Genomic DNA, 27,906 nt, shown 5'->3' with positions numbered 1-27,906 from the left:
GGATTCCTCCTGGAAAGCTCCGCATGTAGCAACAACATCCAGAGGCTGCGCTTTGGACACCATTGTTGCCAAATTTAACGAAAATGTGGGGCAATTTTGTTACGTCGCAATGTCTGTGAAACAGTTATTTCGTTAGTGAAATCGCTGCGGTTAGCTCGCTGGTTTGATAATTCCTCTCCCATAATTTCATTTCCTCCATGTTTTCGAAGATTTTCGACCATTGCAGATAATAGAAGCTCAGTCCCAAGATACTGGGACTAACGAATTAGCAGGGTGTCTAGCATCAGGATTTAATCCATCACTGGATAAAAATAACACATTGGATCTAGAATTCAGACTCTTAAAAGCATCGATAAGAAAAAATACTCTTGAATCGGATTTTTGCTTTAATCAAGAACCAAGCCTCTAAATTTGAGCGGATTTCCTTTTTATTGAAGCTTAAATCTGATTGAATCAAGAGTATTTTTTCTTGTCAATGTTTTCAAGAGTCTGGAATCTAGATCCAATGTGTTTTTTTTCCAGTGAAATCTCATCAGGATTTGAGGAAAAAGCGGTCGTAAAATCAGGATTTGAGAAAAGTCGACTGTGCGATTGGATTTTTCATGCTTCCGCATACGCTTATGCAGAAATTTTAATTTTTCTCCGCAAAAAATCAGTATTTGGAAAAATTATGAAATCAGGATTTAGCAGTCAAAAATCAGAAAAATCAGAATTCCCCCAAAGGGGGAAAAAAACTATACATCCTGTATATTATACCTAGACCCCAACTAAAGAGGATGAAATGCAATTTCCGAAAATCTCAACGGATCTGCCTTTAGGTGTTTATTAGTGTACGGAAAATTTACGGATTTTGAAAGGACGGCACGGAAGTGCGGAGGAGAAACTTCGGACGATCAGTCTGCAACCCTTAAGTGCAACTGATGATGACCTAGTAGTGGTTGAAATGCACTTACAATTAGCAAAATAAAATTTGTTATTTAAGCATCTGATGGTATAATCTTAAACCTCTCTCATATTTTCAATGTTTACAAATTTTTACAGAAAGCTTAGGTGCGTTATGCAGAATAGTCTTGAATCGCGTTTCTTGTCCGTTTACACGACGGTAGGAAGGGGAGGAGGATTAAAGGCGAAGTTCCACGTTGCAATTTTCTTTGTCTGGGAAGAAAAGCTGTTCTTGTCGCGGCAAGGGCGCGTCCCTGAGATTCCCTAGCCTTGGTCCCTGCGCCTGCGTGGATCCACGTGGTTTGTCAACCACCAGTAATCTGCCGTGCTGAGGAAAAACGTCGTATGAACATTCGAGAGTTGCCAAATTGCCTTCGATAAAATGTTTTTTGTTGAAGAAAGATATGGATATTTTTCCTTGAAATTTTCAGGAGATGTAGGTGAAATTGCGAACGAAAATATCTGAAAAATCGGAGGAAAAACGTTCACACATTTTCCCGAAAATTCATGATTCATTAATGGAAATTTGGCAACGACTGAAGGCTCATACGGCGTTTTTCCTTAGCAAGGTAGTAGTATCCTCCTTTCGCCGAATCAATCTCGAAAATCCCCATCCCGAGTCTGAGACTTCCCAAGAATCCAGCTCATGTTTATTAAAGCGCGAGACTGCTCCCCCCGCCCCCTTCTCACCCCCTCGGTCGCCCACCCCCGCGATTCCACCCCCGCGCGAACTGCCTCCCTCCCGTCCTTTGTTCGCCGGCTTTTCGCGAAACCGGGATGGAGAGACGCCATGAATTCCATTTTTCCTCGTTTACCGTTCCGGGGGACGTAGCTGAACACGACAGGTGAACCGTTCGCGAGGTTTATTGCCCCCCTCTCCTCGCCCCTCGCCCCTCCCCCCCGTAGCCGCATTTTTCCACGCCATCTTCCGCTCTGTTAAAATAAATGCACCTTATTTAGACATTATTTACTTTAATAGGGTCGGAAACGCCGTGCTGAACTGGTAACACGCGCGCGGGTCTTTCTTTTTTTTTCCGCGGACCGCCCGGCTGTAGTAAAAAGAGGGGATCTTCCGGCGCAGTCGAGTGGAAGAGTCGTTCAGGGAAAGATTTTCCATCGAGTATGTGTAGTTTTTGGTGTTCCGTAGGGAAATACCCTGAATGCTGGACGTTGGGAGATTTTAACTTGATTAGGATGCATGTTATTGAGTAGAGAGACTTTTTACCGTGTATTCCTGATGTGAAGGAATTCCTGATCTCACATCAGGAATACGAGGTAAAAAGTCTCGACTGAAGTAACCTGAAGATTGAGCGAAATGCTGATCCGCGAGAAGAGGATATTTGGACTTCATTTTGCAATAAATGAGGAACCACAATTTCTGTCTCATCCGTAAAAACACTTATGTACCTAGGGAATATGATAGTACGTACGTTGTTTCCTAACCGAGCCAAAAATTGTAGTTCCGAATTGCAAAATGCCCATTTCATCGCGAGGAAAATGAAATGTAACATGACCGTAATAAGAATAGGGGATCTTCTAGCGCAGTTAAGTGGAATAGTCGTTCAGGGAAGGATTTTCTATCAGGTATGTTATGTATTTTTTTTTGGTGTTCAGTAGGGAAATACCTTGAAAATTGAGCGAGAGGCTGATCAGCGAGAAGAGTTTATTTGGACTTCATTTTGCCATAAATGAGGAACCACAATTTCTGCCTCACACTTAAAAAAAAACACTTATTTATATAGGAAAATATTAGTACATGCGTTGTTTCTAAACCCGAACCAGAAGTTGCAGTGTAGTATGTGTTCCTTTTTTTGTGCGTGTTCCGTAGGAAAATACCCCGAAGATCGAGCGATATGCTGATCAGCGCTGCTGATCAGCGAGAAGAGTTTATTTTGACTTCATTTTGCATTAAATGAGGAACTAAAATTTCTGTCTCATCTGTAAAAGTACACCTCGACAGTCGATTCTTTGCCACAGCTTTAAGTGGGAAAATATCGGTAATCGATCATTCGCTTCGCCACTGCGCCGAATAGCACAGTTTTTCAGGATTCTTACGATTTTTGGATTTTGACGCTTAGGCTCTCATGTAAGCATCTGTTCATGTCTACGGTGATCCTTGAAACTTCCACAGCTCTTGGTTTTCCTCCCCGATGAAAAGATCCGAGTTTCCAGCGTGAATTGGCATCGCTCCGGGCTCTTGAGCCCAACCACGCGGTCTCGCAACTTGTATTTCTGGTTCTGGCCTCGAGCCAGCTCCAGCGCCGCCGGATTTCAGTCTAAAGTCTCCTTTTCCGCACCGTGAGCGGGGATTTTCTCACCTGGAAGCGGCAATCGTGTCCGGAGTCTTGTACGACGACCATCAAAGGTAAACGATTGAAAATTCCTCATGGTTGCGGCCGAACGCTCTCGTCAGTTGGACGCGGCCCCGACAAGGTCGTGGGCCTCCGAGAGGCCCGCCCGGTCCGGAATTCGGGCCAGTTGCGTGGCGTGCTTTGCGATGTATCGATTGATCTGTCATTTAACCTATGGAAAAGGATCGATTAACAGGGTGTTCGCAGCGAACACCTTAATAATCGATTCTTTACCACGGATTCAAATGGGGAAATATCAATAATCGATCATTCACGCCACGCCACTGATTCGGGCGTCGAGCTTCGAGGAACCATTGATGAGGAGAGGATGGTTGAAAAATCACCTTTCGTCAGGGTTGGTAGGAGCCTGTGCAGGAAACGAAAGTAAATGGCAGTTGCTAGTTAAGCTGGGTATTTATGCTTTTCAGGAAATATGGTAGCCAGCACAATAGTCCATTCACGTTAAACAGTACCCCAGTAGATCTACTAGCCACATGGTTAACGCTACTGGAGTGTAGCTCAGGCCACTAGATTTCTGGAGGATCTTTTGGACTGCATTTTGCAATTTGGAACTATAAATTCTGGCCTGGTTTAAAAACAACTTATGTGCCATTAGTTTCCCCATGCACATAAGTGTTTTTTCAGATGAGCCAGAATTTAAAGTTCCAAATTGCAAAATGCAGTCCATTTAGAGCTGTTTAAACATGGATCCTACCAGGCTGGCCCTAGTCAAGTGGACAGTCAAATTGAGTTCACGCAGTATAGTTCAGCAGATAGGAACCAAGTAAACTGACTGATTAACGTATTGATATCAATCAATACGTACGAGAATCAACAGTAGGTATGTCTCTGCTGAAGAAGGACAAAAAGAAAAAATAAAGTGAGAGACTTTTCAAGTCTAAGTAGGGAGTTAAAATGACTTTACACTGCAAAATGTGTGAAATTCCAAAAAGGAAATTTTCCGAGTTTTACAATGCTTTAAGTAGATACAGTGGATAGAAAAGAAAAGTTTTTTAGATGCATAGTTCAGACTCCTACAAAATTTGACAAGAAAAAATACTGATGATTCATGCTTATGCTCTCAATTCAAGCAAAACTCCGCGTGAATTAAGAGTACGTTTTTCTTGTCGAATTTTGTAGAGTCTGGACTTTAGATCCAAGAGACTTTTTTCCAGTGGACGGCAACCTAATAACCCTTTTTTTTTTTTTTTTTTTTTTTTTTTTTTTTTTTTTTTTAAATAAGCTAGTTCTTTCAAAAGCCCTACTTTCATCTACTTATATTCTATTTATATAGTCATATCTTTTCGATCGTCGCTCTGAGTTAATTAAAACCGTCTTTTTTCTGGCTCCGAGTCAATCGCTAATAGACGGAGGTCTCATCGAACCCCACGGCTCTCCCGAAAGGGAAAAGCTTTTTAAGGATCGACGTTATTAAGGTCCACCGATCTCGAGACGAGTTCCTCGTGCCATAATCCGACCGACGCGTGTTTTTCTCGATGATGCTCGTGTCCCTTCGACATTCTTTCACGCACTCGATTCTGGCGTGTGCTCTCGGCTCGAAGCAGTTTCGATCCGCCGACACTCGCACATCGATTTCCCCATTTGAAACTACAGTCAAGAATCGATTCCCCGATAATCGATCCTTTCCTATAGATTTAAACGGCCGATCGATCGATTCATCGCGAAGCCGACACGTCACTGGCTCCAAGCCAACGTGGCGAAAAGGCCGAGCACTCCAGAAGTGCCTGGCTCGATCGGAGTGTAGTGGTAGCAGGGGTCGTTACGTGTTAGAACTCTTTGTAGACTTGTCCTTTCCAGATAAGACACGAGTTTGTGAGTTAAGCAACCTGGATAATCCCCCCCCCCCCAGCCCCCCTTTTGATCCTCTTCGGCCGGTCCTTGTCCCCCGAGAGTAACTCCTACTTCATAGGTCGTTGACAACAGTGGCGTGGCGTGCTTTGCGATGTATCGATCGAGCTGCCATTCAAACCTATGAAAAAGGATCGAAAACAGGGTGTCCGCACCGAACACCGAAATAATCGATTCTTTACTACAGCTTCAATTGGGGAAATATCGAGTTGCCAGCTTCCGATGAGAGAGACGGAATCAAATTTATGACACCGATTGACAAGGTGTGCACTGGAAATAAAGTGTCCTGGATTCGAGTCCAGACTTTAGACCAAGACAAGAAGAAAGTACTCATGATTCAGTCGGATTTTTGCTTGAATCGAGAGTCAAGCCTCTCAATTTAAGCGGATTTCCTTTTAATTCAAGCAAAAATCTGATTGAACCAAGAGCATCTTTTTCCAGTCACATTTTTCAGAGTCTAGACTCTGGATCCAAGAGACATTTTTTTTTTCCAGCGTGGAGCCAGGGTCCGTCGAATGCTCACGACCCGGAAATGTGGGGAACACTGGACAATCGTGCAAAACGCGGGGAGTTTTTTCAATTTTTCACTATCAACGACGAACATTTTAAATTCTCCCTCGATGGGGAAAAATCATAACAATGTAAATTTTAGTCTTGAGCTGACTGGAAGTATTTTTCATGTCAAACACTGGGAAAAAAAACACATTGGATGTAGAGTCTAGACTCTTGGAAACATCGACATGAAAAGATACCCTTGATTCAATCGGATTTTTGCTTGAATCAAAACGAAATCCGCTTAAATTAAGAGACTTGGTTCTTGATTTAAGCTAGATTCTGATTGAATCAAGATCATTTTTTCTTGTCGATGTTTTAAAGAGTCTGGACTCTACATCCAATGTGTTTTTTTTCCAGTGAAGTCCATCTTCCTTTTTAGGTGTTCTCTGATTTTCTTGTTTACATCCTCGTGATTCTGTGCCTCAAAATCTCCTGAGTGACCAAAGACCGGGTTTTCGTCGAGGAAAGTATCAGGGAACGGGGAAAAAAGCAAGAATTCCAGGCAACTTGGGCAACAACGCAGCGCGCTGAACCCTCTAGGAGATTTATTCGCGACTGCAGATTGTTAGCGGTGCCGTTGCAAGGTTGAGCCGTGTAGTGTTGACAGTCGCCGTCGCAGCGAGCACCGTGCGGGACAAGTCCGATAAAGCAGCGTCCACCGCGCCGGCTCCAGCCTTTGGCCGGCCCCGGGGCCCGGCACGCGAGCTTTATGGCTAATTACCGTGGTGCCCCCCCCCCCCCCCTCCCGGGCCGAGGGGCTGTTGCGCCGCCGATCAAGGTCACGGACTTTTCCCTCTGCGTGATCGCTACGACGACGGGGTCGGAAGTTGAGAACGTGGCCTTTTAGACGGTATTTTAGTGCGTCTTTGGTGGGCTTCTTGACATTTGGATAGCTGCTAGCGGAAAGGAACCAAGCCACCATCAGCTACTCCGAAATTTACTCAGGCAAGTTAATTTCACCTATGAAAACGGTTCAGTGGCGAGGCGTGACTGATCGATTATCGATATTTCCTTATTTGCGCTGTGGTAAAGAATCGATTATTATGGTGTTCGCTGCGAACACCCTGATAATCGATCCGTTTCCATAGGTTTAAATGGTAGATCAATCGATATATCGCCACTGAAACGGTTGTGCGGATTCTTTTTGCACAATTCAGTAAATTTCCTGTGTTGTGTGAGTCAAGTTCCTTAAAATTTTCCAAGAAATCCGCACAAAAGTTGTCTTGCAAATTAAATAGCACCGTTAAATTTGGCAATAGCTGATGTGGCCCTGTGAGGGTCGATTCATGAAGAATTTGCATGCATGTGTTAGTATGATTCAGTTCTTTGAAAGTAGATACTACTGAGTAACTGAGCACGAATATATTATTGTTGGATTCATTATCGAACTATTGTAGGAGGAAATTCGATCAGATTACTTAATCTACTAAAAATAACACGTGTTTAAACGCACTGGAAAAAAAAACCCACATTGGATCTACAGTCCAGACTCTTAATAACATCGACAAAAAAAAGTACTCTTGATTTAATCAGAATCTAGCTTAAATCAAGAACCAAGCCTCTTAATTTAAGCGGATTTCGTTTTGATTCAAGCAAAAATCGGATTGAATAAAGAGTATTTTTTCTTGTCAATGTTTTCAAGAGTCTGAACTCAAGATCAAATGTGTTTTTTTTTCCAGTGTGGGTAACATTGTATGATGACGTCTCAGATATTCACACGTTCTCACTTTCGAATCTGTTTTTCTATGAATTTTCATTTAAGAAACGATTTAAAAAAACATACGTGCGTGCATCCAGCTCTCATTAAGCGCTTTCAGATGACATTTTTTTCGTGCAGATTTGTTACTATCAGCTTTTCTCTTTACAACCGTAAATCGGGAAAACTGTGACATCGGCGGATTCACCAAACACCAGTGTCCCCAGTCTCTAAAGCTTCGGACCTCCGAACGGAGCTCCGTCTTCGCTATGTTGCCAAATCGGGTCAAACTCACCATCATCGGAAGCAAAATCAGATAAACCGCTGGGAAAATGGCAACGCCGCGTCTAATTAGCGCGCGAATCCGACGTCGGCGCGCGACAAGACGCCGGGTCGCGTCGTCGTCGGGCGCACAAAGAAGCGGCCCAGCGTCTCGCGACATGCGAGAGTGCCAAATCGTGCGATAATATAGGTATATTTTACACGCGTCCTATATTTTTAAGCACCGTCTAGCAACAGCGGCGACAAATTGGCCGGATGGAATCGCGGGAGGGGGGGGGGGCGAGAAGCAATAAACGGCAATTTGCGCAGCGAGCAAAAGCTGAGCTTGGAGCGGCCCGTCGACTGATGAAATTCGTCGCACGCTCAGCTTGGAAAGTTGCATCACACGATGCAGCGAGCGAGCTTTCCCGGAATCCGCTGCGTCTTGCGTCACGCCGCTCATCGATCCGAATAATCTCCAACTTCATCCTATCTTCTTTTCGAGTTTGGAGAGAGATGCATTTGGGCCGCGTCACGTGTGAGTTTCCATTTGGGGGTTCAATAACTGAAAACTCATACCATGTAAGTTGAGGGATATGTATCAGGAAGCTTAAATTCGTACCTTGTCTTCTCTGGTGATCCAATCTTCACCATTCGACATCAAATTCGATCAAACTTTCACGTAGGACACACGCTTATGTGTTACTTTTGGACCACATTTTGCAATAAGGAACCACTATTTGAACCTATTTATGCCAAAAGGAACTATGCTACACGCAACTCCTATGTACATAGTTCCTCTCAACATAAATACAGTGGACTCTGGATTATCCGGATTAATTGGTGCCGGGCCCGATCTGGATGAAAAAGAAACCCGGATAATAATAGTAAACACAAACACCACCAACCAACACCACAGTATTCTTATTATGTGTATGTACATCATGTACATACCAACACGAATTTAAAAGGTTGACGCCAAACTGAACGACTCAATGGTGATTCTGAATGGTAGCCGACAACGATAAATTACAATACAACGATTAAAGCGCGCAATGCGTGAAGTATTCATGCAGTCTTGTAGCCGCTAATGTGCGTTTTAGGCTAACTAACCGACTGCACTGCGTTTGGCGTAATGCGAGAAGTATTTATGCAATCTAGTAGGCGCTAATGCGTTCCACGCCGACCTCACTGTTTGGCGCAATGCGTGAAGTATTCCTTCAGCCTTGCAGGCGCCAATATGCCTTGCGATCGCTTCTCCGCGGATCCGCTCACTTATTGGAATGGGTACGTAGTTACATGGTTGCAAAATCGATTCGGATAATCCAGAGTCCGGATAATACGAAGCCGGATAATCCAGAGTCTACTATACGTTCATTTTGGGCTCAATTTAGAAACAGCATATATGCAATTGTTTTCCTATGCGTAAAGACGCTTTTATGGAATAGCCAGAGATAGTGGTCCCTCATTGCACAATGCAATCCATTTGATTTTCAATGAAAATTGCAAAAGTGAAACCTTTACACGTCGGGAACAAGTCGAAGAACATCGATGCAACCCTCAAGCGAGCAGAGCGGCCTAGAAAATCCAATGGAAGCGCTGAAATACTCCCATGAGGTGCCGGAGTCGAGTCAAGAAAGCTGTTCATAAATTCCGCGCGGCCATGGCACAATTTTTTCTCTCTTCTCTCTTTTTTTTTATCATCAAGTTACGCTCAAAGTTATTCCATTCCGTTCTTCGCCGCTCGGCAGCCCCGAGCGAGGGCTCGAACTTTCCGGCGGAAAACGAGCCCGGACAGAGCGCGGAGGGGCAGGGACAGGGACAGTAGGGGGGGGGGGGGTAGGGGTCGCGCGATAATAAAATTACGAGTCGGATTTTTTATGACGGGGCGCAATGAATTTCAACCATCCCCGCCTTTTATCGTCCTTTGTTTAGCAGTTCGGGTTTTAATTATTATCGTTGAATATTTTCTTCGGGTTTTCAAGCCCCCCCCCCCCCCCCCCTTCCCCGGGGGCCTTGAGCGACGGCGAGCTCCTATTCACCCGCTCTCGGGTCTCTCATCACACCGTCATTTTTTCCCCCGTGGGTTTCGGTTTTTTTTTTTATTTTCGAGAATTCAACCCTCTCACCGTGACGAATTTCGCGTTTTTTCTCCTTTTCTGCCGTGCTGTGGAAAAACGCTTTACGGACAATCTAGAGTTGCCACATCCCTTCACAGAAAATTTTATCTTGTGGGGGACTGTATGAATTATGTTCAAAATCCTTGATATATTGAGGAATGTTAGAAGAAGTTTCGAGCGATTTAAGAGAAGTATTCCTAAGTTCAGCAGGATATTCGTGTTTTTCAAGGGAAATTTGGCAATGCCTGAAGGCTCATGTTGCGTTTTTCTCTAGAAAGGCAGTATTTTCCTCTCAAAAAATGTTTATCTGTTGGGGGAACATAAGCATATTTTTCCTTGATATATTCAGAAACTATAGGAGACATTTAGACAGAGACAGGACTGCGACAGGAGACAGATTTAACAGAAATATTCAGCAGGAAATTCGTGGTTTTCAAAGGAAATTTGGCAACGCCGGAAGGTTCATAAAGCTTTTTCCTCAGCAAGGCAGTGTTTTCCTTCGATCAATCGGTCAGTTGATGGTTGATGATTCCTATTGTGAAGGTATACTCCGGTAACGTTCAGGAACATATAACTCACATTTGTGGAGACACTGCAAACCAATCAGGAATTGGTTCCTTCTTATGAACTAAAGTTATTTTAAATTTGTTACATTTAGTTTTGATTCAAGCCAGTATCATAGATCGAATCAGATTTAATGAATGAAGTCGAATAGATGCGATTTGCATTTTGTTAAATACTACGCAGAACATTTTAACGTCTCTGTCGCGCTGACAAAACCTGTTTTATATTAATTTACGTTTGATTTATGTTTGTAATATCCATCTTTAATATATTCCCGCCAGCTGATCACGTTCGTTTGGCGACTTACAATTAATTTAATTCATAAGCGCGATTTTTAATTTGTTTTCTCTTTTTGTTGCAGGTATGTTAACTGGCTTCAATTTCAATCGGTTGTTGTGAGTAATTATTATCTACCAATTAGATATGATCAAGAATGATGATTATTGGAATATTCATGTAACGCAAGATTGCGGGCAAAAATTATAATTAAGTCTAATCGAGATTCAAGCAATATTCATGTTTCGGATTCAGCTCAATACTGATGTGTAAAGAAAAACGCCGTGTGAATCTTTAGACGCAGCCAACTTTTCTTGGGCAACTCACGAATTTTTGAGAACAATTTTACACATTTGTCCGCCGATTTATTAGAGAATTTTCTTCGTTTTTTCATCTAAAGCGTCTGAATAGCTCAAGGCAAAATGTTCATAACTTTTCTCATAAATACATATTTTCTGAGAGGATGGCCACAAGTAAATGCTCGCACCGCGTTTTTCCTTAGCCCGGCAGAATAGCAGTTGACAATTAAATTATTTGGCCAGAGGACAAGGACAGGAGAGAGCAGTGAGCTTTTATTAATCAATTTCAAAATTCGTTGAATTTTTATTAGAGTGAGAAAATGAGTCTGCGGTATTTTCCGCGATGCCCACTTGATATTATTCCTGATGATTCTCACCTCGATGACGCAAGCGTCTTCTCCATTTAAGGGACTCGCATTAGCAACCGAAGGCGATAGCTCTAAATCTGGAATGCCACAACACTTTAAAATTGCTTTGTCACGCGTCATTCTTCTGACATTTTTCGAATCACCAAACTTGCTCTTCTTTTTTCGCGCCTGTCCGACTAGATGTAATCAAGAGGAAAATGTAAGAAACTCGTCGCCCATCGTGTTTTTACGACTTCGCTACACTGGAAAAAAAACACATTGGATCTAGAGTCCAGACTCTTGAAAACATTGACAAGAAAAAGGACTTTTGATTACAATCAGATTTAAGCTTAAATCAAGAACCAAGCCTCTTAATTTGAGCGGATTTCCTTTTGATTTAAGCTTAAATCTGATTGAATCAAGAGTCCTTTTTCTTGTCAATGTTTTCAAGAGTCTGGACTCTAGATTCAATGTGTTTTTTTTTCCAGTGTAGCTGTTTTTTCCAGTGTAGCTGTTTTTCCAATTTTTATTTGTTCAATGTCCCATCCTTCATTATATTTTTCCTTGCATTTTTTGCCTACTATGGGGTTCTAGACGAAGTATGAATTAGTGTGCACTGCCACGTTATTTCTTTTCAAAATTTGTCGAGGAAAACGAATCACGCAAAGAAAAGTCTCTGAATCAACTTCTGAACAAGAAACAAGTTTCTCTACCAACACTGGTTAAGTGGCAAAAATAAAAATGATGTCATTTGTATAATCGAACTTCCATTTGATCTGTGTTTAAAAGACTTCTTGTATATCTCGTGCAGGAGTTGAGTTCAAACCGTTTTGTGAGTAGAGAATTTGCAAGAAATTTTGAAAATTTCATCTTTGTAATGATACTGCTAGGAAAACTGAGTTCGAGGATATCCTTGCTTTCTAAATCGAGCAATTATTGGAGAAGATTTGATAAAGTAACCGAATTTGCTAAAATACGTGTTTAAATGAGAAATGCCGCCAGATGATGTCATAAGGCGGCACATTTTCTCAATTTTCCTCCAATTTTCCGTGCCAGAAAAAAATTATGAAAAATACTGCGAACTCAGCTCATTAAGCATTCTCAGACGAAGCAATAACATTTTTGTGTGCAAAGTCTCCTTGTTTTGTAAATAAAATTTTGAAGATAAAACATGTAACGTCTTCACCTACTTCAAACCTTGCCTAGTGGCCCACCAGTAACTGCAACTTCTGGCGCATGCGTAAAAACACTTGGGCGCAAAGGAAATCTTATGGCACACATGTTTTTCTTCCAGATTTCCAGTTATTGTAGTTCCTAATTGCAAAATGCAGTCCATTTCGTTAAGTGACTGCGACGCGCCTCACGCCAACTCCTGTCCGCCTTAATCCCCGCAGCGAATCACCTCAAAAGGTGGCTTTGTTATTCGCATGAATCGGTGGAAGGTTTAGGGCACTTGCAACGTTGCCATTCCTTGCGAAAAATCCCCTAATTTTGGATGAAGAGTATGCAGCATATTTGGATTCCCACTGAAATTTCGTGACACCGAACCCGACTCGCCCGTTGAGAGAAAGGTGAAAAACCCAGGCTGTAGTCAATTCTGCCGTGCTAAGGAAAAACGCCGTATGAACATTCGAGAGTTGCCAAATTTCCCTGGATAAAACATTTATTCTTGACGAAATTTAAGCATATTTTTCCTTAAAATTCTCAGATATTTTAGATTAAATTGCGTACAATATTATCTAAAAATTTTGGCACAAAATATTCACAATTTTCGCAGTAAATTCGGTCTTTATCGAAGGAAATTGGGCAACGTCTGTAGGTTAATACGGTGTTCTTTCTGAGCACGGCAGAATTGTTGGCTAGGGAGATAGCTATCTGCGTTTCCGTCGCCCTGCACCGGTGCTGTGTCTCGAACGGGTCCCTCGGGACCCTAGATATTATCGGGGATCCGGGATAGAGGTGGAGGGGGCTCTCTTTTTGAATCGCTGTCTGTACCGTTTACGGTGATTGGGATCTACGTGTGCAAAAATGACTCGTGAGGCCGATGCGATTGGTTGTCACGAGGCCGCACCCTAGGTTATTTTTCCTAAGTTTTTTTGCCAACACTGGGAAAAAAAACACATTGGATCTAGAGTCCAGACTCTTGAAAACATTGACAAGAAAAAATACTCTTGATTCAATCAGATTTAAGCTTAAATCAAAAGGAAATCCGCTCAAATTAAGAGGCTTGGTTCTTGATTTAAGCTTAAATCTGATTGAATCAAGAGTATTTTTTCTTGTCGATGTTTTTAAGAGTCTGGACTCTAGATCCAATGTGTGTTTTTTTCCAGTATACCACACGATTTACTAATACTTTTTTCCTACCGAAGAGTAGTTGTCCCATTACAGCAAGTCTTACGAATGAGATATCCTGCTGGTTTTGATCCAAAGGGCAATTGCCCTAATTCTAAGTGAATCTTGAACATGAGTTCAGTAGAGATAAGTTTTCGACCAAGCCTCGTAGCTCATATTGATTTTTAGGAGACAGCCCCATTACTTCAACCTATATATTTTTGTGAAATATTATTTTTTAAAATTGAAATGAGAACAGATTGCCGGAGGAAAAAAGTCAGTTTCATCTGGACTGATAGAAGCTTTGAGCTCTAGTCTGCTTGATTTACCTAATCGTCACAATATTTCAGGCTCCAAATCGACGTTTTCCTAACGGAAAAACGTAACGTCTCTCCGAAAGTTGCAAAATTTCTTCTCCATAATATCGTACTTTGACCAGAAGAATCTTGGACATTTGTAATTGAAAATTTTCCTGCTTTTTTTTCTCTTATCTCATACAAAAATAAGACGAATTTTGGAGGAAAAATCAAGCTAGTACATTCTTGTCAAAAATTGAATTCTTGAGTCAATTTTGCAACCTTGGAATGAAGTTACGTTCCTTCATCAGGGAGACGACGAAATGGATTGCATTTTGCAATCAGGAACCACCATTTCTCGCTCTTCCATAAAATCACGTATCTGCATAGGGAAATCAATGGCATATCATATATATGTTGTTTCTGAAATGAGCCAGACTTAGTGGTTCCTCATCGCAAAATGTAATCCAAATGTCCGTGAAAAAAACTTGCAAAAGCGCGGGCAACAGAAGGAGTATATCAGATCTCTCGGTTGTCAGTTGCAGGCCTGAAGCTCTACGCGTGGTTGCCGAATTTGCGTTTAATCTCTTATTTATTTCGAGTTCGTATCGAAAAATTCGGACGATTTCCGAAAACCGGCAACGTCTTAAAGAGCTGAGCTCCGCGGAGAAGCCAGGCGTCCTCAACCGTGAAACTCCGTCTAAAAAAAGCGAAAAAAGCCTCTTCCACCTCGCCCCACCCCCTCCCGCCCCTAGCCCCGTTTTAATCTGGTAATTGATTTCAACCGTGCCGCACCGGTCCATGTCGCGGGTTGTCGAAGGGTGCGAAAGGGGGGGGGGGGGCGACGGACCCTCACGCGGGGATTTTTTTTTCAACGCGGGACCCTGGTCGTCGCAATTTGTTTTGCTAATGAATGCCCGCCCAGCTCGGCGCGTCGGATGAAATTCACCGGTGATGGTGCGCGGATGAGGGGGAAAGGGAATAAATAAATCTGAGAGAAAAGGTCCCTTCAAACACCGTGGACGAAAACAGGTAATTTGCTGTTAATGAAAAAGGAAAAAAAACTACGGGGGTGAGAGCGCTCGTGATTAAAATTCTGTCTTTTCAAGGCTAATTTTTCGCGTCATGAAGATTGGTAACAAAGTGCGATTATCCGATCATAATTTGAAACGCGTTTTTAGGACTTAAATTCTATTAGTTTGATTCGATTTCCCGTGAGGTTCGTAAGCTAATCTCATCCAGTCTTTTAATCAGTATGACAGACTTATTTCCTGTAATTTCCATGCGTAGGGCTTTTATCATCTTAAGCTGTTTAACATTACATAAATTGCGCATCTCCATTTCAGTGAAAACTAGTAAAACACGATCGCATGTTGGATAGTTGATTCGAAATTTTCTTTAGTCTCTGGTTTTAGGGGGAGAAAATACAATTTTATAAACCACTAATATGATTGGAATAAATGGAGCTTGCACCTATAGCGTTAAAAGACAAGGTAAAGATTAACAATAGACCCCCAGACAAGGTGCGAATTTAAGCATTCTGATTCATGTTTCCTAACCAGAATTGCACATAGAGCACGATTCGCGCAACGAAAACTAATGAAACAAACTCCAAACGAAGATATTAACGTTTTAACGTGGTTTGAATTCACGTATCAAGAATCATTAAATATCTTTGAAAGGAGTTGATTTCGGTAATTTACGTTGTGCGCGTTGTATTTTACGTAAAATTTTAGTTAAGAAACATGTATCAGAATGCTGAAATTCGTACCTTGTGTAGTGGTCCATTGTGCGTAGGGTGGCAGTGAAAATAAAAGGCTCTAAATTTAGACCACCTCTCAAAATCTCCATAGAGAAGAATTTCCTCATTTTTTAATTTTTGCTGTAGGGTAGGGAACTACTATTTCTGACTCTGCGAGAAAATCATCTATCTGCTCAGGGAAACTACTGGCATATCATGTTGTTTCTACCAGTGGCAGGCGTGAATGATCGATCATCGACCTTTCCTCATTTGAAGCTATGACATAGAATCGATTATTAAGGTGCTCGTTGCAAACGCCCTGTTAATCGATATTTTGCCATAGGTTTGAATGGCAGATAAATCGATACAGCGCAAAACACGCCACGCCCTACAATGAGCGAGAAAATGGAGTTCCTTATTGTAAAATGTTGTTTATGTGGCCCTCATTAAGCAATTATTGCGGTTAACACCAGTGAAAATTCAGGGACTTGTTGACATTTTTCAGCGCCTCCCCCCCCCCCAATTTCAATGACGGCATTGTCCCCCTCCCCTACCAAGAATAAAAAATCTCCCAAAGTTATTCAAACTGCCAACGCTCTGAATAAGATTTCCGATTTTTATCACGAGCTGACGGCCGAGGCTCGCACCATCGCGACGGCGTTATTTAAATTGTAATGAACCCAAATTTATGTATGTGTTTCCGTCGGCCGGAGTTGCGCGAGGCGACCCCGCGAGGGGGGGGGGGGTTGCTGAGGTAGCGGGGGGACGGGGAGGGGAGGAAATGCTCGCGTTGTGTTGTATGAATTATTGGACGCTGCTCTGAGCTGTGTAGCATAATGTACTTTGTCCGCAGCAGCCAAAGGGGCCGTTGTGGGGGGGAGGGGGGGATACAGCTTGTGTGATGGGACGTATTAAACTCCAATCGAACTTTAATGTCTCCGGGGTTGCCAGCAGTGATGCGACAAAGAAGAGAGTAATGTGCTGAAATGTTGAGAGTCATTTCACCTCAAGATACGAAGCGATCGAAGTATTATAGAATCATAGTGTTTTTGCGCACGCCTTTTTCAGTGTGTTGGTACGTTAAACAGGATGTCTACCGTCAGTAAAACCCGGAAACTATCAGGAAATTCAATGGTGTCAGGAAAATCCGTAATGGATGAGGAAATTCTGAGTGCTTCAAGGAATTTTCAAAAATTTGATTCAATACATCACAAATGTAGAGATTTCTAATCCAACGAATGTCAATTTATTCGTATAAAGAATCAGGAAATGTCGATCACAATTTCAGGAGAAATTTGGAAAATCCGAATTTTTTTAGTAGAGGAGACACCCCGTTTAATCGCATTAAAAAAGAATGAATTTAGGAATCCTGGGAAGGTACCTTTGGATTTTGCTCTGCCTTTTTTTCTTTTAAATATATCTTCGAACCAACTTTATCTAGACACCTAAAATTACCCCAGTAGTCAATGAAACACTAACAAAAAGCTCAGAGATCGTAGCCGGCTAGGATTTAGTTATTTGGATGGAGAGATCACTCCCTTCTTCAGAGAATTGTAGAACTGTTTTTTTTTTATTTCACTAGACCTTTCCTTTCATCTCAAAAATTATTAACTTTTCGAAGAATTTCACGCAAGTGGAGGTTCGCGAGCTCTGAACTTAGTTGCCAACGGTCTGGAAAAAGCCTTCGGAATTAGTTTTACGTCACGCTACTCAACATTTTTTAACGAAAGGCTCGGGCTTATACTGTGAAAAAATCCCTTTTGTGATGAGGGGCCAGCAGGAAGTGCAGGAATTCTACTATGTTGAGTATTTATGTTCCTGGAAAGCCGATCGTGCTTCGATTGGAATTTGGTGGCGGGAACCTTCAACGGTTTGGAATTTCAAGCCAGAATAGCGCTGGAATGCAGTATATTCGAACAGTTAAAAGCTAACCCACCGTCTAGCAAACACAAGCCAACAACTTGGTATTCAAGCGTTCAGAGGCAGTTAATTGACCTCTATACACTTGTGATCCCCGAGAAACCACCACACGTTCAACATTCAACAGAGGAAATTTTACGATTCAAAATGAAGCAGGAAGCTTTACGATTCAAATTGAAGTTGGGAGGTGAAAATGTGAAAGCTGTGAAGTTTGGTTGACTATCCACGGTGCAAAAAACCTAGTTGAAAATTGTTAAGGAGAGTAATTTTTATCGGTTGGGGGTTGAAAAATTGGCTTTTGAGTCTTAGAACGATTCTAGGCGGTATCCAGTATCCGTAGGACTATTCCGCCGTGCTAAGGAAACACGCTGTATGCGTAACATTCGAAAGTTTCCAAATTTTCCCAGATTAAGTATTACTTTCAAACTAATTTTAGTTGGGTTCATGTAGAGTCCCTTTATACTGAGAGTCAAGACAACACCCCTCATGGAGTCACAAACGGGAATAAAGATTACAGAAATTGAACGTTTTTCGTTATCTTTGATCGGCTCATTCTTAAATTCCTTTCTCCGTTCCTTCTCTCATTCCGTTTGTTCCTTGTCGAACCCGAAATTCCTCGGTCCATTCCAGATTATAATCTTTGCAATTGGTGAAAATGTAATCTTTATTCCCGTTTGTGACACTGTGAAGGCCTAAAATCCGGTTAACCAATCAGAAATGGATTCGCATTGTCTTGACTCTCAGTATAAAGGGACTCTAGGTTCATGAACATCTCAATTTTTTCAAAACTGCACGTGTGCGCCTTGCAGTCTTCTAAGCTCCTCAATTCTGTCCGTCTGGACAATCCGACAACGACGGAGCGCAATTTCAGCCCAAACTTTTAGCGCGGAACGATCGATTGCAAATCCTCGAAGTTCATTAATCCGCGTCAAACTTCGGCCGGGTTTCCATGAAGTTCCCTGTCTTCCCGAACAGAATTTAAAGGATACCACCCCGCTGGAACAGCACCTTCCTTTCTCGTGCTGTAGGTATTATGTAAATGTGGGCCTTGGATCCCGTTATTCAAATCAATTCTGGTTAATTGTCTCTTTTTTCGGGCAATCGTTCATCTGATTATACAAAGCTCCTCCTGAGATAGCAGGGAGTAGGGCATGTTACAGGATCGCTCGAAACTTGCTCGTACTTCTAACGTCCTGTTGTTAAACTAAGTTAAAGTCTTTCAGTACGTGGTAAACAATGATACTTCTTTCACTTTCAGATCAAATTCATAGCCCATAGCTCTTCATTTCCTTTGCGAAAGAACGTAACTAAATTTCAGTGCTGCCAAATTTTCCTGCACGAATTGCATTTTTACCAGGGGAATCCTGGGCATCTCCAACTGAAAATTTTACAGCTTTTCTTCTGATGTCTTGTAAAAATTTGACAGTTTCAGACGAAAATCGCACGCATACATTCTTGTAAAAAATTAAATTATTTGAGCCAATTTTGCAACCTTGGAACGGAGTTGCGTTCTCTCGTCTGGAAAACGACGGGACGAACCGTGAAGCACTGTACGTATTCGTATTTTTGTATTCAGAGCGCAGTTCTCTTTCTGAAGACTGTGTATGGAGTCTTTACCTGCCGCAAGTGTGAAGAATCCGTTTTGGCAGAATGTTTGAATATTTTTAGGGATCCCTTCTTTTTATAACCCCTTATTTTTTTCCTCTCTTTTATTTTCAACCAACATTCCTTGGAATGGCTGCGGAAGTTCCGAAGAATTAGGTGATCCGAATCATGAAGTATGTCCATTCTCGCTCCAATGCTGGGTCATGAAAATTAATATATTGTCTCCGTTTGAAAACCTTATTGACGTGGTGTCGCTATCGGCGGTGTACGAAAGTTCCGGTGGCAGCAACCGGCAACACAGGCGGGAATGAGCGGTTGCAGTACCGGGACTCGGTCGCATGTCTGGAGCGGGGCTCTCGGCCCGGCGCGGCTTCCTCCTCTGTAATTAGCCCGTGTGATTTGCTGACAGACGAGCTTTCCGTTGCGACGCTTCGTTAATACCCCCTTCTCTCCCTCTCACGCCCCTCTCGAGTAAAGGGGGTACCCCACTCGCGCCCGATCCCAGTCGCCGTCGCCGCGGTGGGCGCATCCATCAGCTTTCGCCCTCCGTTTAGTCTGTTTGCTCAACGGAATGCCAATCATTCCGGCTGGAAGCCTGCGCAAGCAACGGTGTCGGGTGCATCCAGGACGTTGTTCCGCGAGCCAGCGCCTGAGGCTTTGTCTATTTCCCGCCACAGCCATCTGATTATTGACATTTATAGACTAAGAAAATAATGATAAACGGAGGGAGCCTATTGGTTTAGACGGTGGTCACAATAGCAGGGTTGACGGCGGTCCAGAATACCGGGAAAGACAGGGAATTTGTGGCGACCGGGAAGATGCAGCATTGGAAAAAAAAAAAAAAAAAAAAAAAAAAAAAAAAAAAAAAAAAAAACACATTGGATCTAGAGTCCAGACTCTTAAAAACATCGACAAGAAAAAATACTCTTGATTCAATCGGATTCTTGCTTAAATCAAGAACCAAGCCTCTTAATTTGAGCGGATTTCCTTTGGTTTAAACAAGAATCTGATTGAATCAAGAGTATTTTTTCTTGTAAAGTTTTCAAGAGTCTGGACTCTAGATCCAATGTATTTTTTTTCCAGTAAGGGAATTTCGGACACATTTACGAATCACCTAAACTTCACTAATCTTCCAACTGTTTACCCTATCTGGTCCTTTTTAAGGCTCGACTTTTTTTAAGCAGCCACTATTTTTCATATAATTTGATCTCTAAACATGGATATTTTGTCCACAGTTTAGAGAAAGTCAACGAATGTAAAAAAAGTTACATGTTTCTGTCGGCTAAGATATTTGATCTCAGTGCTTCGGATTGCAGGAGCGCTGTAACAAGTTTGTCTGGATTTTTCGCGTTGGACAGCGAGGAGATTTGCATCTGGACCGAGCAGCCTTGCCGAGGAAAAACGCCGTGTGAGCCTCTCGGTGTTTTCAAATATTCCTCGGTACACTTTATTATCGCAAGCAGGTTTTTGTATACCTGCCCTCCAATTTTTCAAAGAATTCTTTTCGTACTTCAACCCAAAGAACCTGAAAATGTCAAAGAGAAATGATCATATCCGTCCACAAGAATCAAAATTTTCTCGAGAGAAAACTGACAACTATCGAACGTCCATACGGCGTTTTTCCCTATCCCGGCAGCGACGCTTCCGAAGTCGGTGGAACTGCTCGCCAGTAGCGAGGCGTGAATGATCGAGTATCGATTCTTCCCCATTTGAAGCTATGGTAAAGAATCGATTATTAAGGTGTCGGTGCCGAGCACCCTATTTATCGATCCTTTTCCATAGGTTTAAATGGGGGATCATTCGATGTATCGCAAAGGACGACACGCCACAAAAGGAACATTGTTAAGCGCCCAGGACCGCGGACCCGGGACCCAATCCCCATTCCCCATTCGCTATTCATAATAATTATCATAGCTGTTAGGCAATCCCGCCCCGCAATGCCCTCCGCCCCGCAGACTCCAGATCCTTCAGATTAGAGGAGATGCTGGATGCTGGATGCTCTTGCCGGCCGATGCGATGCGATGGACCCCACTCGATCGGAAGGTTACGAGCTTATTCATCTCGAATCGCTCCCCCTAGCGGCCCCGCGACGTTGCCAGATTTGTCAGGAATTATGAATTCACCGGAAAAAAAACACAGCGGATCTAGAGTCCACACTGCTAAAAAAACCTCTTGGACCAATGCCGCATTGCATTGACGTAAGAGTGCAGTTTCTTGTCGCCGAATTTAAGAGTCTTGAACTCTCGTTTCAAGCGGATTTTGCGTTGATTCAAGCGGATTTTGCATTGATTCAAGCGGATTTTGCATTGAAACAAGAGTCCAGACTCTTAAATCCGGCGACAAGAAACTGCACTCTTGAACCAAGAGGTTTTTTTTACCAGTGCAGACTCTTAAAAACATCGACAAGAAAAAATACTCTTGATTCGATCGGATTTTTGCTTAGATCAGGAATCAAGCCTCTTAATTTGAGCGGATTTCCTTTTGATTTAAGCAAAAATCTGATTGAATCGAGAGTATATTTTCTTGTCAATGTTTTCAAGAGTCTGGACTCTAGATCCATTGTGTTTTCTTTCCAGTGAGTTTATTGAGGGCTGTTTCAGTAAAAGGGTATAAAAAGCATGCAGTGCTGCTAAGATTGTGCAATTTTTCATAGCGTTTTCGGCAAATGAAAATATTCCCAGTCGACTTACTTTCTTACAATATCAAAAAAAAAAAAAAAAAAAAAAAAAACGCGGAACCGATTCAGGGAAAATATTTTAGTAAAACTGTCGGATAAGTTACTTGCAATTAAAGAACTACACGTTTCATAATGTCACCAGCATTGAAAGTCTTGTCTCGCACGCCCTCTTATCGAAAAACACCTAATTTTCATTGAACTCGATAGACTGATTTAGTGGCTACGCCATTTTTGCGAGTGGTTCAAACCAAAACATTGGAACATAAGCTCATGACTAAATTTTGTGTGAGTTAAGTGTGTTTATTAATTAAAATTGGTCATCAAAAAAGTCTCAAATCTCATGGATCTTTCGAATTCGTTTTCATTTATTGTTCACACAAGTTATTAGGACCTAAACGTCGATTGAAAGCTCTGGACCATGCAGTATTCATGAACGAAGTTAGGAATCAAAAGAACGCAAAATTCTTTAATGGCAGAAGTATCTCGTAACTGAAGCTAAACAAAATTTCTGACCATGCCGATCGTAAATTCAATCCTCTTTGTCGAATATGATCTTCGCGAGATGCATGAATTATGTATATTTTTTTCTTTTTTTTCTTGAAGTAAGTGCCTTATCCGAGGAACACTTAAGAGACTTCTCTAAAATTATTCTACTTTAAGATGGATACTTGCAAGCAGATTTTTATGCTCATAGCCGGATTAAAAGTCCTCAGTCATAAAATCTGGCAGGAAAGGAAAAGCTAGGTTTGCATCGGCTGATCTTGCCTCAAAAATGCTTTTATCGGATTATTTCGCACAGATACGTCTATACTGTGTCTTGTGTGGTCGGCGTTGTTGAAAACCCATTTTCCGCCTCTTAAGCTGTTTTATTTCTCCCGAGTTTTATCATTCCATTCTCGCTTCGTCGTTCGCTGAATCGCTGAAATGTGGTGTCTGTGCGTCAATCTAATTTACGCATTATAATGACGCGTATGTTTCCTTTGATGAAACATCTTGATTGAAATCATGGCGAATAGAGAAAATTCACACTTGAATGAGTATCTCCTAATCGCCTCAATTTACCTATGTTTTGTTGAAAATTTTTTAAAATGGTGACAGATCCACATTGACCCAAACTCACGTTTTGGATGACGTCACGGCGATGAGAAAAAGGCGAAGAGAGATCTCCCTCCACGCTCTCTCCATCTTGGCCCGCGTTATAAATTGTGAAAGCAGGTGTGAATAAGTACACACGTAGTGTAAATTTTTCCATATCTGGGGCGTCAATGTATCATCGTCGGAAAAGATTCCTAACTCACCGTTTCTCTCACGAAAGAACGTAACTGAATTTCAACTTTGCCAAATTTTCCTGCACGAATTGCATGTTAACCCGTAGAATCTTGGGCAATTTCTAACTGAAAATGATACAGTTTTTTTCTGCGGATGTCTTGCAAAAATCGAAAAATTTTGGAAGAAAATTGCGCGCATACTTTTTTGTGAAAAATCAAATTATTTGAACCAATCTTATGGAATGGAATGACAAAACTCTTACGGCGTTTTTCCTTAGCCCGGCGGTATAGCAGTATGGGTGCGGGGCTTGCAAGGGGCAACTTGGAGCTTGGAGCGAGCCCACCTTCCTCGCTACCCCCCCCCCCCCTTCCACGGCCCTTGGCGCTTCCATCTCCCCCCGATATTGTGTTTCAGCCGCATTGTGAAGTCCCGTAATTGGCTTGTTTCTCCGGTGTCGTTTGACTCGAGTCGCATCCGGATTTTCTCATCACCCCCGCCGTCCTGCCCCCTCCCCCTCCCTCGGCCCTTTTTCTATTAAGTGAAATATTCTCTTACATCTGTGCTTAGCATTCCGTGAAGGATCCGAGTAGAGTGAATCTGCGGTATGGAGATGCTCTTGCATTTCGTCGAACCTCAAAGGGCGTATCTCAATCTCAACGTGAGCCTTGTTTTACATATAAATCAATGCTTTCTGGAGCTTATGTGGAAATCGAGATACGTGTTACGCTAGAGGAGCGACGATTTGTCTGAAGTCCTCTGATGCTCCGTCTACGGAGGTAACTCGACAAAAAGCTTTGTGAGCGCGATGAGGAACCCTGCTCCAATCGAAAAAAAAGGAGGGAAAGAGAGAAGTAAAAGAGTTAAATAAATTTCGAGTGTAGATGGGTCTAAAAACAATATATTTTTTTGTCAACAATAGAGCTGTTGCATGTGTCAGGAATTTGGGATTTAAGTACTGAATTCCTATGTAAAAATTGCAAAAGCTTTGTAAGGATGAAGAGGTATCCTGCTCCAATCGAAAAATAGGGAAGGAAAGAGAGAAGTAAAAGAGTTAAATATATTTCGAGTGTAGATGGGTCTAAAAACAAATAATTTTTGTCTACAATAGAGCTCTTGCATGTGTCAGGAATTTGTGATTTAAGTACTGATTCCTATGTAAAATTTGCTAAAAGTTTTGTGAGCATGAAGAGGCATCCTGCTCCAATCGAAAGAAAAGGGAGGGATAGAGAGAGATTAAAGTTGAATGAATTTCGAGTCCAGATGCGTCCAAAAACAAGGTAATTTGTTTTCTACAATAGAGCTCTTGCATGTGTCAAGAATTCGCGAGCTAAATTCTGATCCCTTCAAAAAATTTCGCGAGAAATACGATTGTGCGGTGTGCCACTGATTTTCTCTGGATTCAAAACAAGCAGGAAGCTCCAACGCATTGGCGTCGGAGAGCGGCTCTGGGGGCAGTAGTTGTAGTCAAGAATGAGGGCCTAGACACATTTTGTCATTTATGTACAATCCGACAACTGTCGATTCATGTTTTGTAACTTAGCAGATTTACGTAGCCGGTGTATAAATGTGTATTGGGCTTTGATATGGCGAATACATGGCATTATCACTTGTTGTATACTTTTAATTTTGAAAGCTCTTTGGAGGTCCGCTTCCTAAAAAATCTCTGGTTGATAAGTCGTTTAGCGAGGCTGCAAAAAATTTGCATTTTTATATCTGAAAGTGTAGGAATTGGTTTTTTGTATAATTGTTTTTTTGGATTGCTGGAAAAGTAACGCATACTTCTATAATTTAGGACTAAGTCAGGGAAATATAAGGTTCGTTAAATAGTAAATATTCCTAGTACCGTGTGACACTATTGTTAACGAAAAGTTTTTGCAACTTGTCAAAGAGGTTGTTGAATGATCTTCGAATAACTTTTGATGAGCTAGAGGTAATGGTTCTATCTGCAGCTCGTGGACTTCTGTACGATATTGTCCAGAATCATCTAAATTTTCAAAAAGTGTCCGCTTGTTCGATACCCAATTTGCTCATTCATGCATACAAGGAGAAGCGCATGAAAGCTTTAGCAGACATTTTGGAGATGAATCAAGAATTAGATGAAGAATTTATGACTTAAATCACGGCACCTTAATCACGGGATGACCTTAATTACGGCAACTATTTATTGTCCATGAGATGCAGATGGTTCCATTTCCCTAGCTCATCAAAAGGTATTCGAAGATCAATTTCATCAGCCACCCGTACGAACCACGTTTCTAGTGACCCGTACTTGCTTCGCACGTATGAAACATACAATCAGAGAAAACAGAATTCATCTTACAATAATCAATAATCAGTAGGACATGAATCGTTGCGATGTATAATACGACATTATAATGCGGCATTACTATTGTAATTCATTTTAATGGATTAGGGGCATTATAAATCATTATTGCCACGTCGGAATGAAATGTTGTAGACTGAATTGAAAAGCATGTTGGCAAAATTTATTAGAAAAATAGTATAACATGTAGGTACATAACATAAAGGTAATACAAATTAAATGATTAGAGCGTGTATATTTCATTACATTATAGGTATATTACAATCATTTTTGTCATTGTTGGAAATTTTGATAGTTTGAAATTTGATAGTTGATAGTTGATAGTTTGAGAGTTGAAAATTTGGTTATTTTATTTAGTTAAGGTGATTCGATAGACGCCATATTTTGTGTCAGAATGGCATGCGACATATCCCATCAATTGGTTCCATTTTTTCATTTACTCATCATTTTTCTCCAATTTTAAGTTTCGCAATTCTGTTTTCAGGAGACTAAAGCACTCACTTATCAATTTGTATATTTATATTGAGTTAAGGGTAGAGACGTATTCCTCACCGGAATTGAGGAATGGAGGTGTTACAGTAAGTCCGGCATTAGGTTCCATTTCGACATCAGCGACGATCAACGCTACGATACTGGAAGCCAGTCTTCCGATATTAAATCCCTAGCGGGGAAGAAAAAAAATGCCTAGATTTCGCTAAAAATCCCTAAATCCCCAGATTTGCTCAAATATACTTAAAAAATCCCTAGATTTTGCAAAAAGCGCCATTTTTAACGAAGAATCATGATGTCATTCGATGTAGCGATTTGCAATATTTAAATCTGATTGGCTCGTTTGAATTTTGGCGCTCTCTGAAAGCAGTGCTAATCCAGACCAATAAAATGAAAGAATATTAGTTGATTTCTTATTATTAACAGGTTGAATGCAGTTGAATGTCAAGTACATCGAAGGACGCAATCGTTTTAATTTCCGGCTTATTTGCGGGGAAAATAGTGTTGCCAAAAAGGCCTACAAAATATAGATGAAAAAATGTTTTCGATTGTCGAAGCTAGAATTGAGGTTAAAAAGTTGATTTTTGGTAACTTTACCTCATCAAAAAAAAATCCCTAGATTTCCTGAAAAATCCCTAAATCCCTGGAAATTCCGGAAAATCCCTAAATCTAGGGATAAACCCTTAGACATCGGATGGCTGTTGGAAGCATTAGAGTCAACATTTGAAACGCTGCTGCAGAATTTGCCGGGAGTATAATCGAGTGTTGAAAGTCAGTAGAATTGAACAATGTAATAATTGCTTTCCGAAATAAGCGTTATAATAAAAAAACCACGAATCTGAACTGTTAATACTGGAACACACCTTCTGTAAATGTACCTTGCGAGAGATAAGTAAAAAAATAGATGTACTGGAGGAGAAGTGCTTCTCCACAGAGTTTGAAGAAGGAAAAAAAATGCCCAAATTTACTTACTTCAGCATTTTCGGCAAAATCACTGCAATTTCCGAACCTTTTTCTGGCCAGGGGCCAAAATTAAATGATTATGAAGGGCCACTTAGATGTTGTAGATAAAAATAGGACTGTTGAAAAAGTCGCCGTTTTCAATAAATATGTTCCCGGAATGGAAGAGTTAGGTTAAAAAATTTAGAGTTAAAAAATTCCCATGAGCCGAGTGCCGTAGGTTAAGGGCCCGTTCGCCAAAACTAATCGGAACTGTATGAATGAATTGCTCCTTTTAAAAATCAAAACAATATCGAATTGCGATATATTACACAGTTAAGATAGGGCTATGTCCTGTCGTAAGCGGCGACATACAGTCGATATCATTTCAATAATCGCCCCAATGGCCACGATAGTTGTTAGACGTTTACGGTTTCCCTGGTAACCTTTGTTTGCTATCAGCTGATATCGAGTAAATGACTAGGAAGCTCCAACCCAGTGGTTAAAGCTTCCTTAACCGCGAAAACTTTAAAATTCAAATTTTCAAATTTTGAACGTAAAGTACATTTTTTCCATCACGAGATAAAAGCACAAACAAGTTTTGAATTGTTGACTGTATCACCATGATTCCAAAAATACAATACACAACATAGCATTGACTAACAATAAAACAGTATGCAATAAAATAAAGTCATGACAAGGAACATAGCCGAAAATGGCGCCGATTCCCATCAACCAACGCGCGGTCTCTACAATGTAACATGCTGCATTGATACTCCCCAGCTGGGACCGTCCGGAATAGCAGCTCTAGTGCAAGCACCAGAGCCGCTAAAACTACTTGATTACCTACTCATAAAAAGCTGTCAAAGTTGAGGCAGTAATAGAGGGGATTTGTCATTCAATCCGGAGAGTCCATATCTATATCAAGACCAACTCTTTATGGAAAGATAGTGAGCAGATACATTAACAGGGTTGCCATTTTGTTTGAGGACTCTAAAACTGAAAATATGGTAACTCTGCTAATCTATTTGCTCCC

General features: G+C 41.5%; 1 protein-coding gene and 1 long non-coding RNA gene across 4 annotated transcripts in view; both read left to right on the top strand.

Moving 5' to 3' along the window:
* Window positions 1-27,906, top strand: part of sbb (scribbler) — a 411,047-nt gene that overhangs the window by 250,670 nt on the left and 132,471 nt on the right. The window lies entirely within an intron of this gene.
* The window catches only part of LOC140225307 (uncharacterized), a 197,936-nt gene continuing 186,558 nt past the window's right edge, over window positions 16,529-27,906 (top strand). The window contains exon 1 of the long non-coding RNA XR_011900429.1: window positions 16,529-18,328. This is a non-coding gene — a long non-coding RNA (uncharacterized lncRNA). The remainder of the gene's footprint in view (window positions 18,329-27,906) is intronic.

This window comes from Bemisia tabaci, chromosome 8 (genome assembly GCF_918797505.1).
Source record: "Bemisia tabaci chromosome 8, PGI_BMITA_v3".
NCBI lineage: Eukaryota > Metazoa > Arthropoda > Insecta > Hemiptera > Aleyrodidae > Bemisia > Bemisia tabaci.
This window is presented reverse-complemented; position numbering and strand designations above follow the sequence as displayed.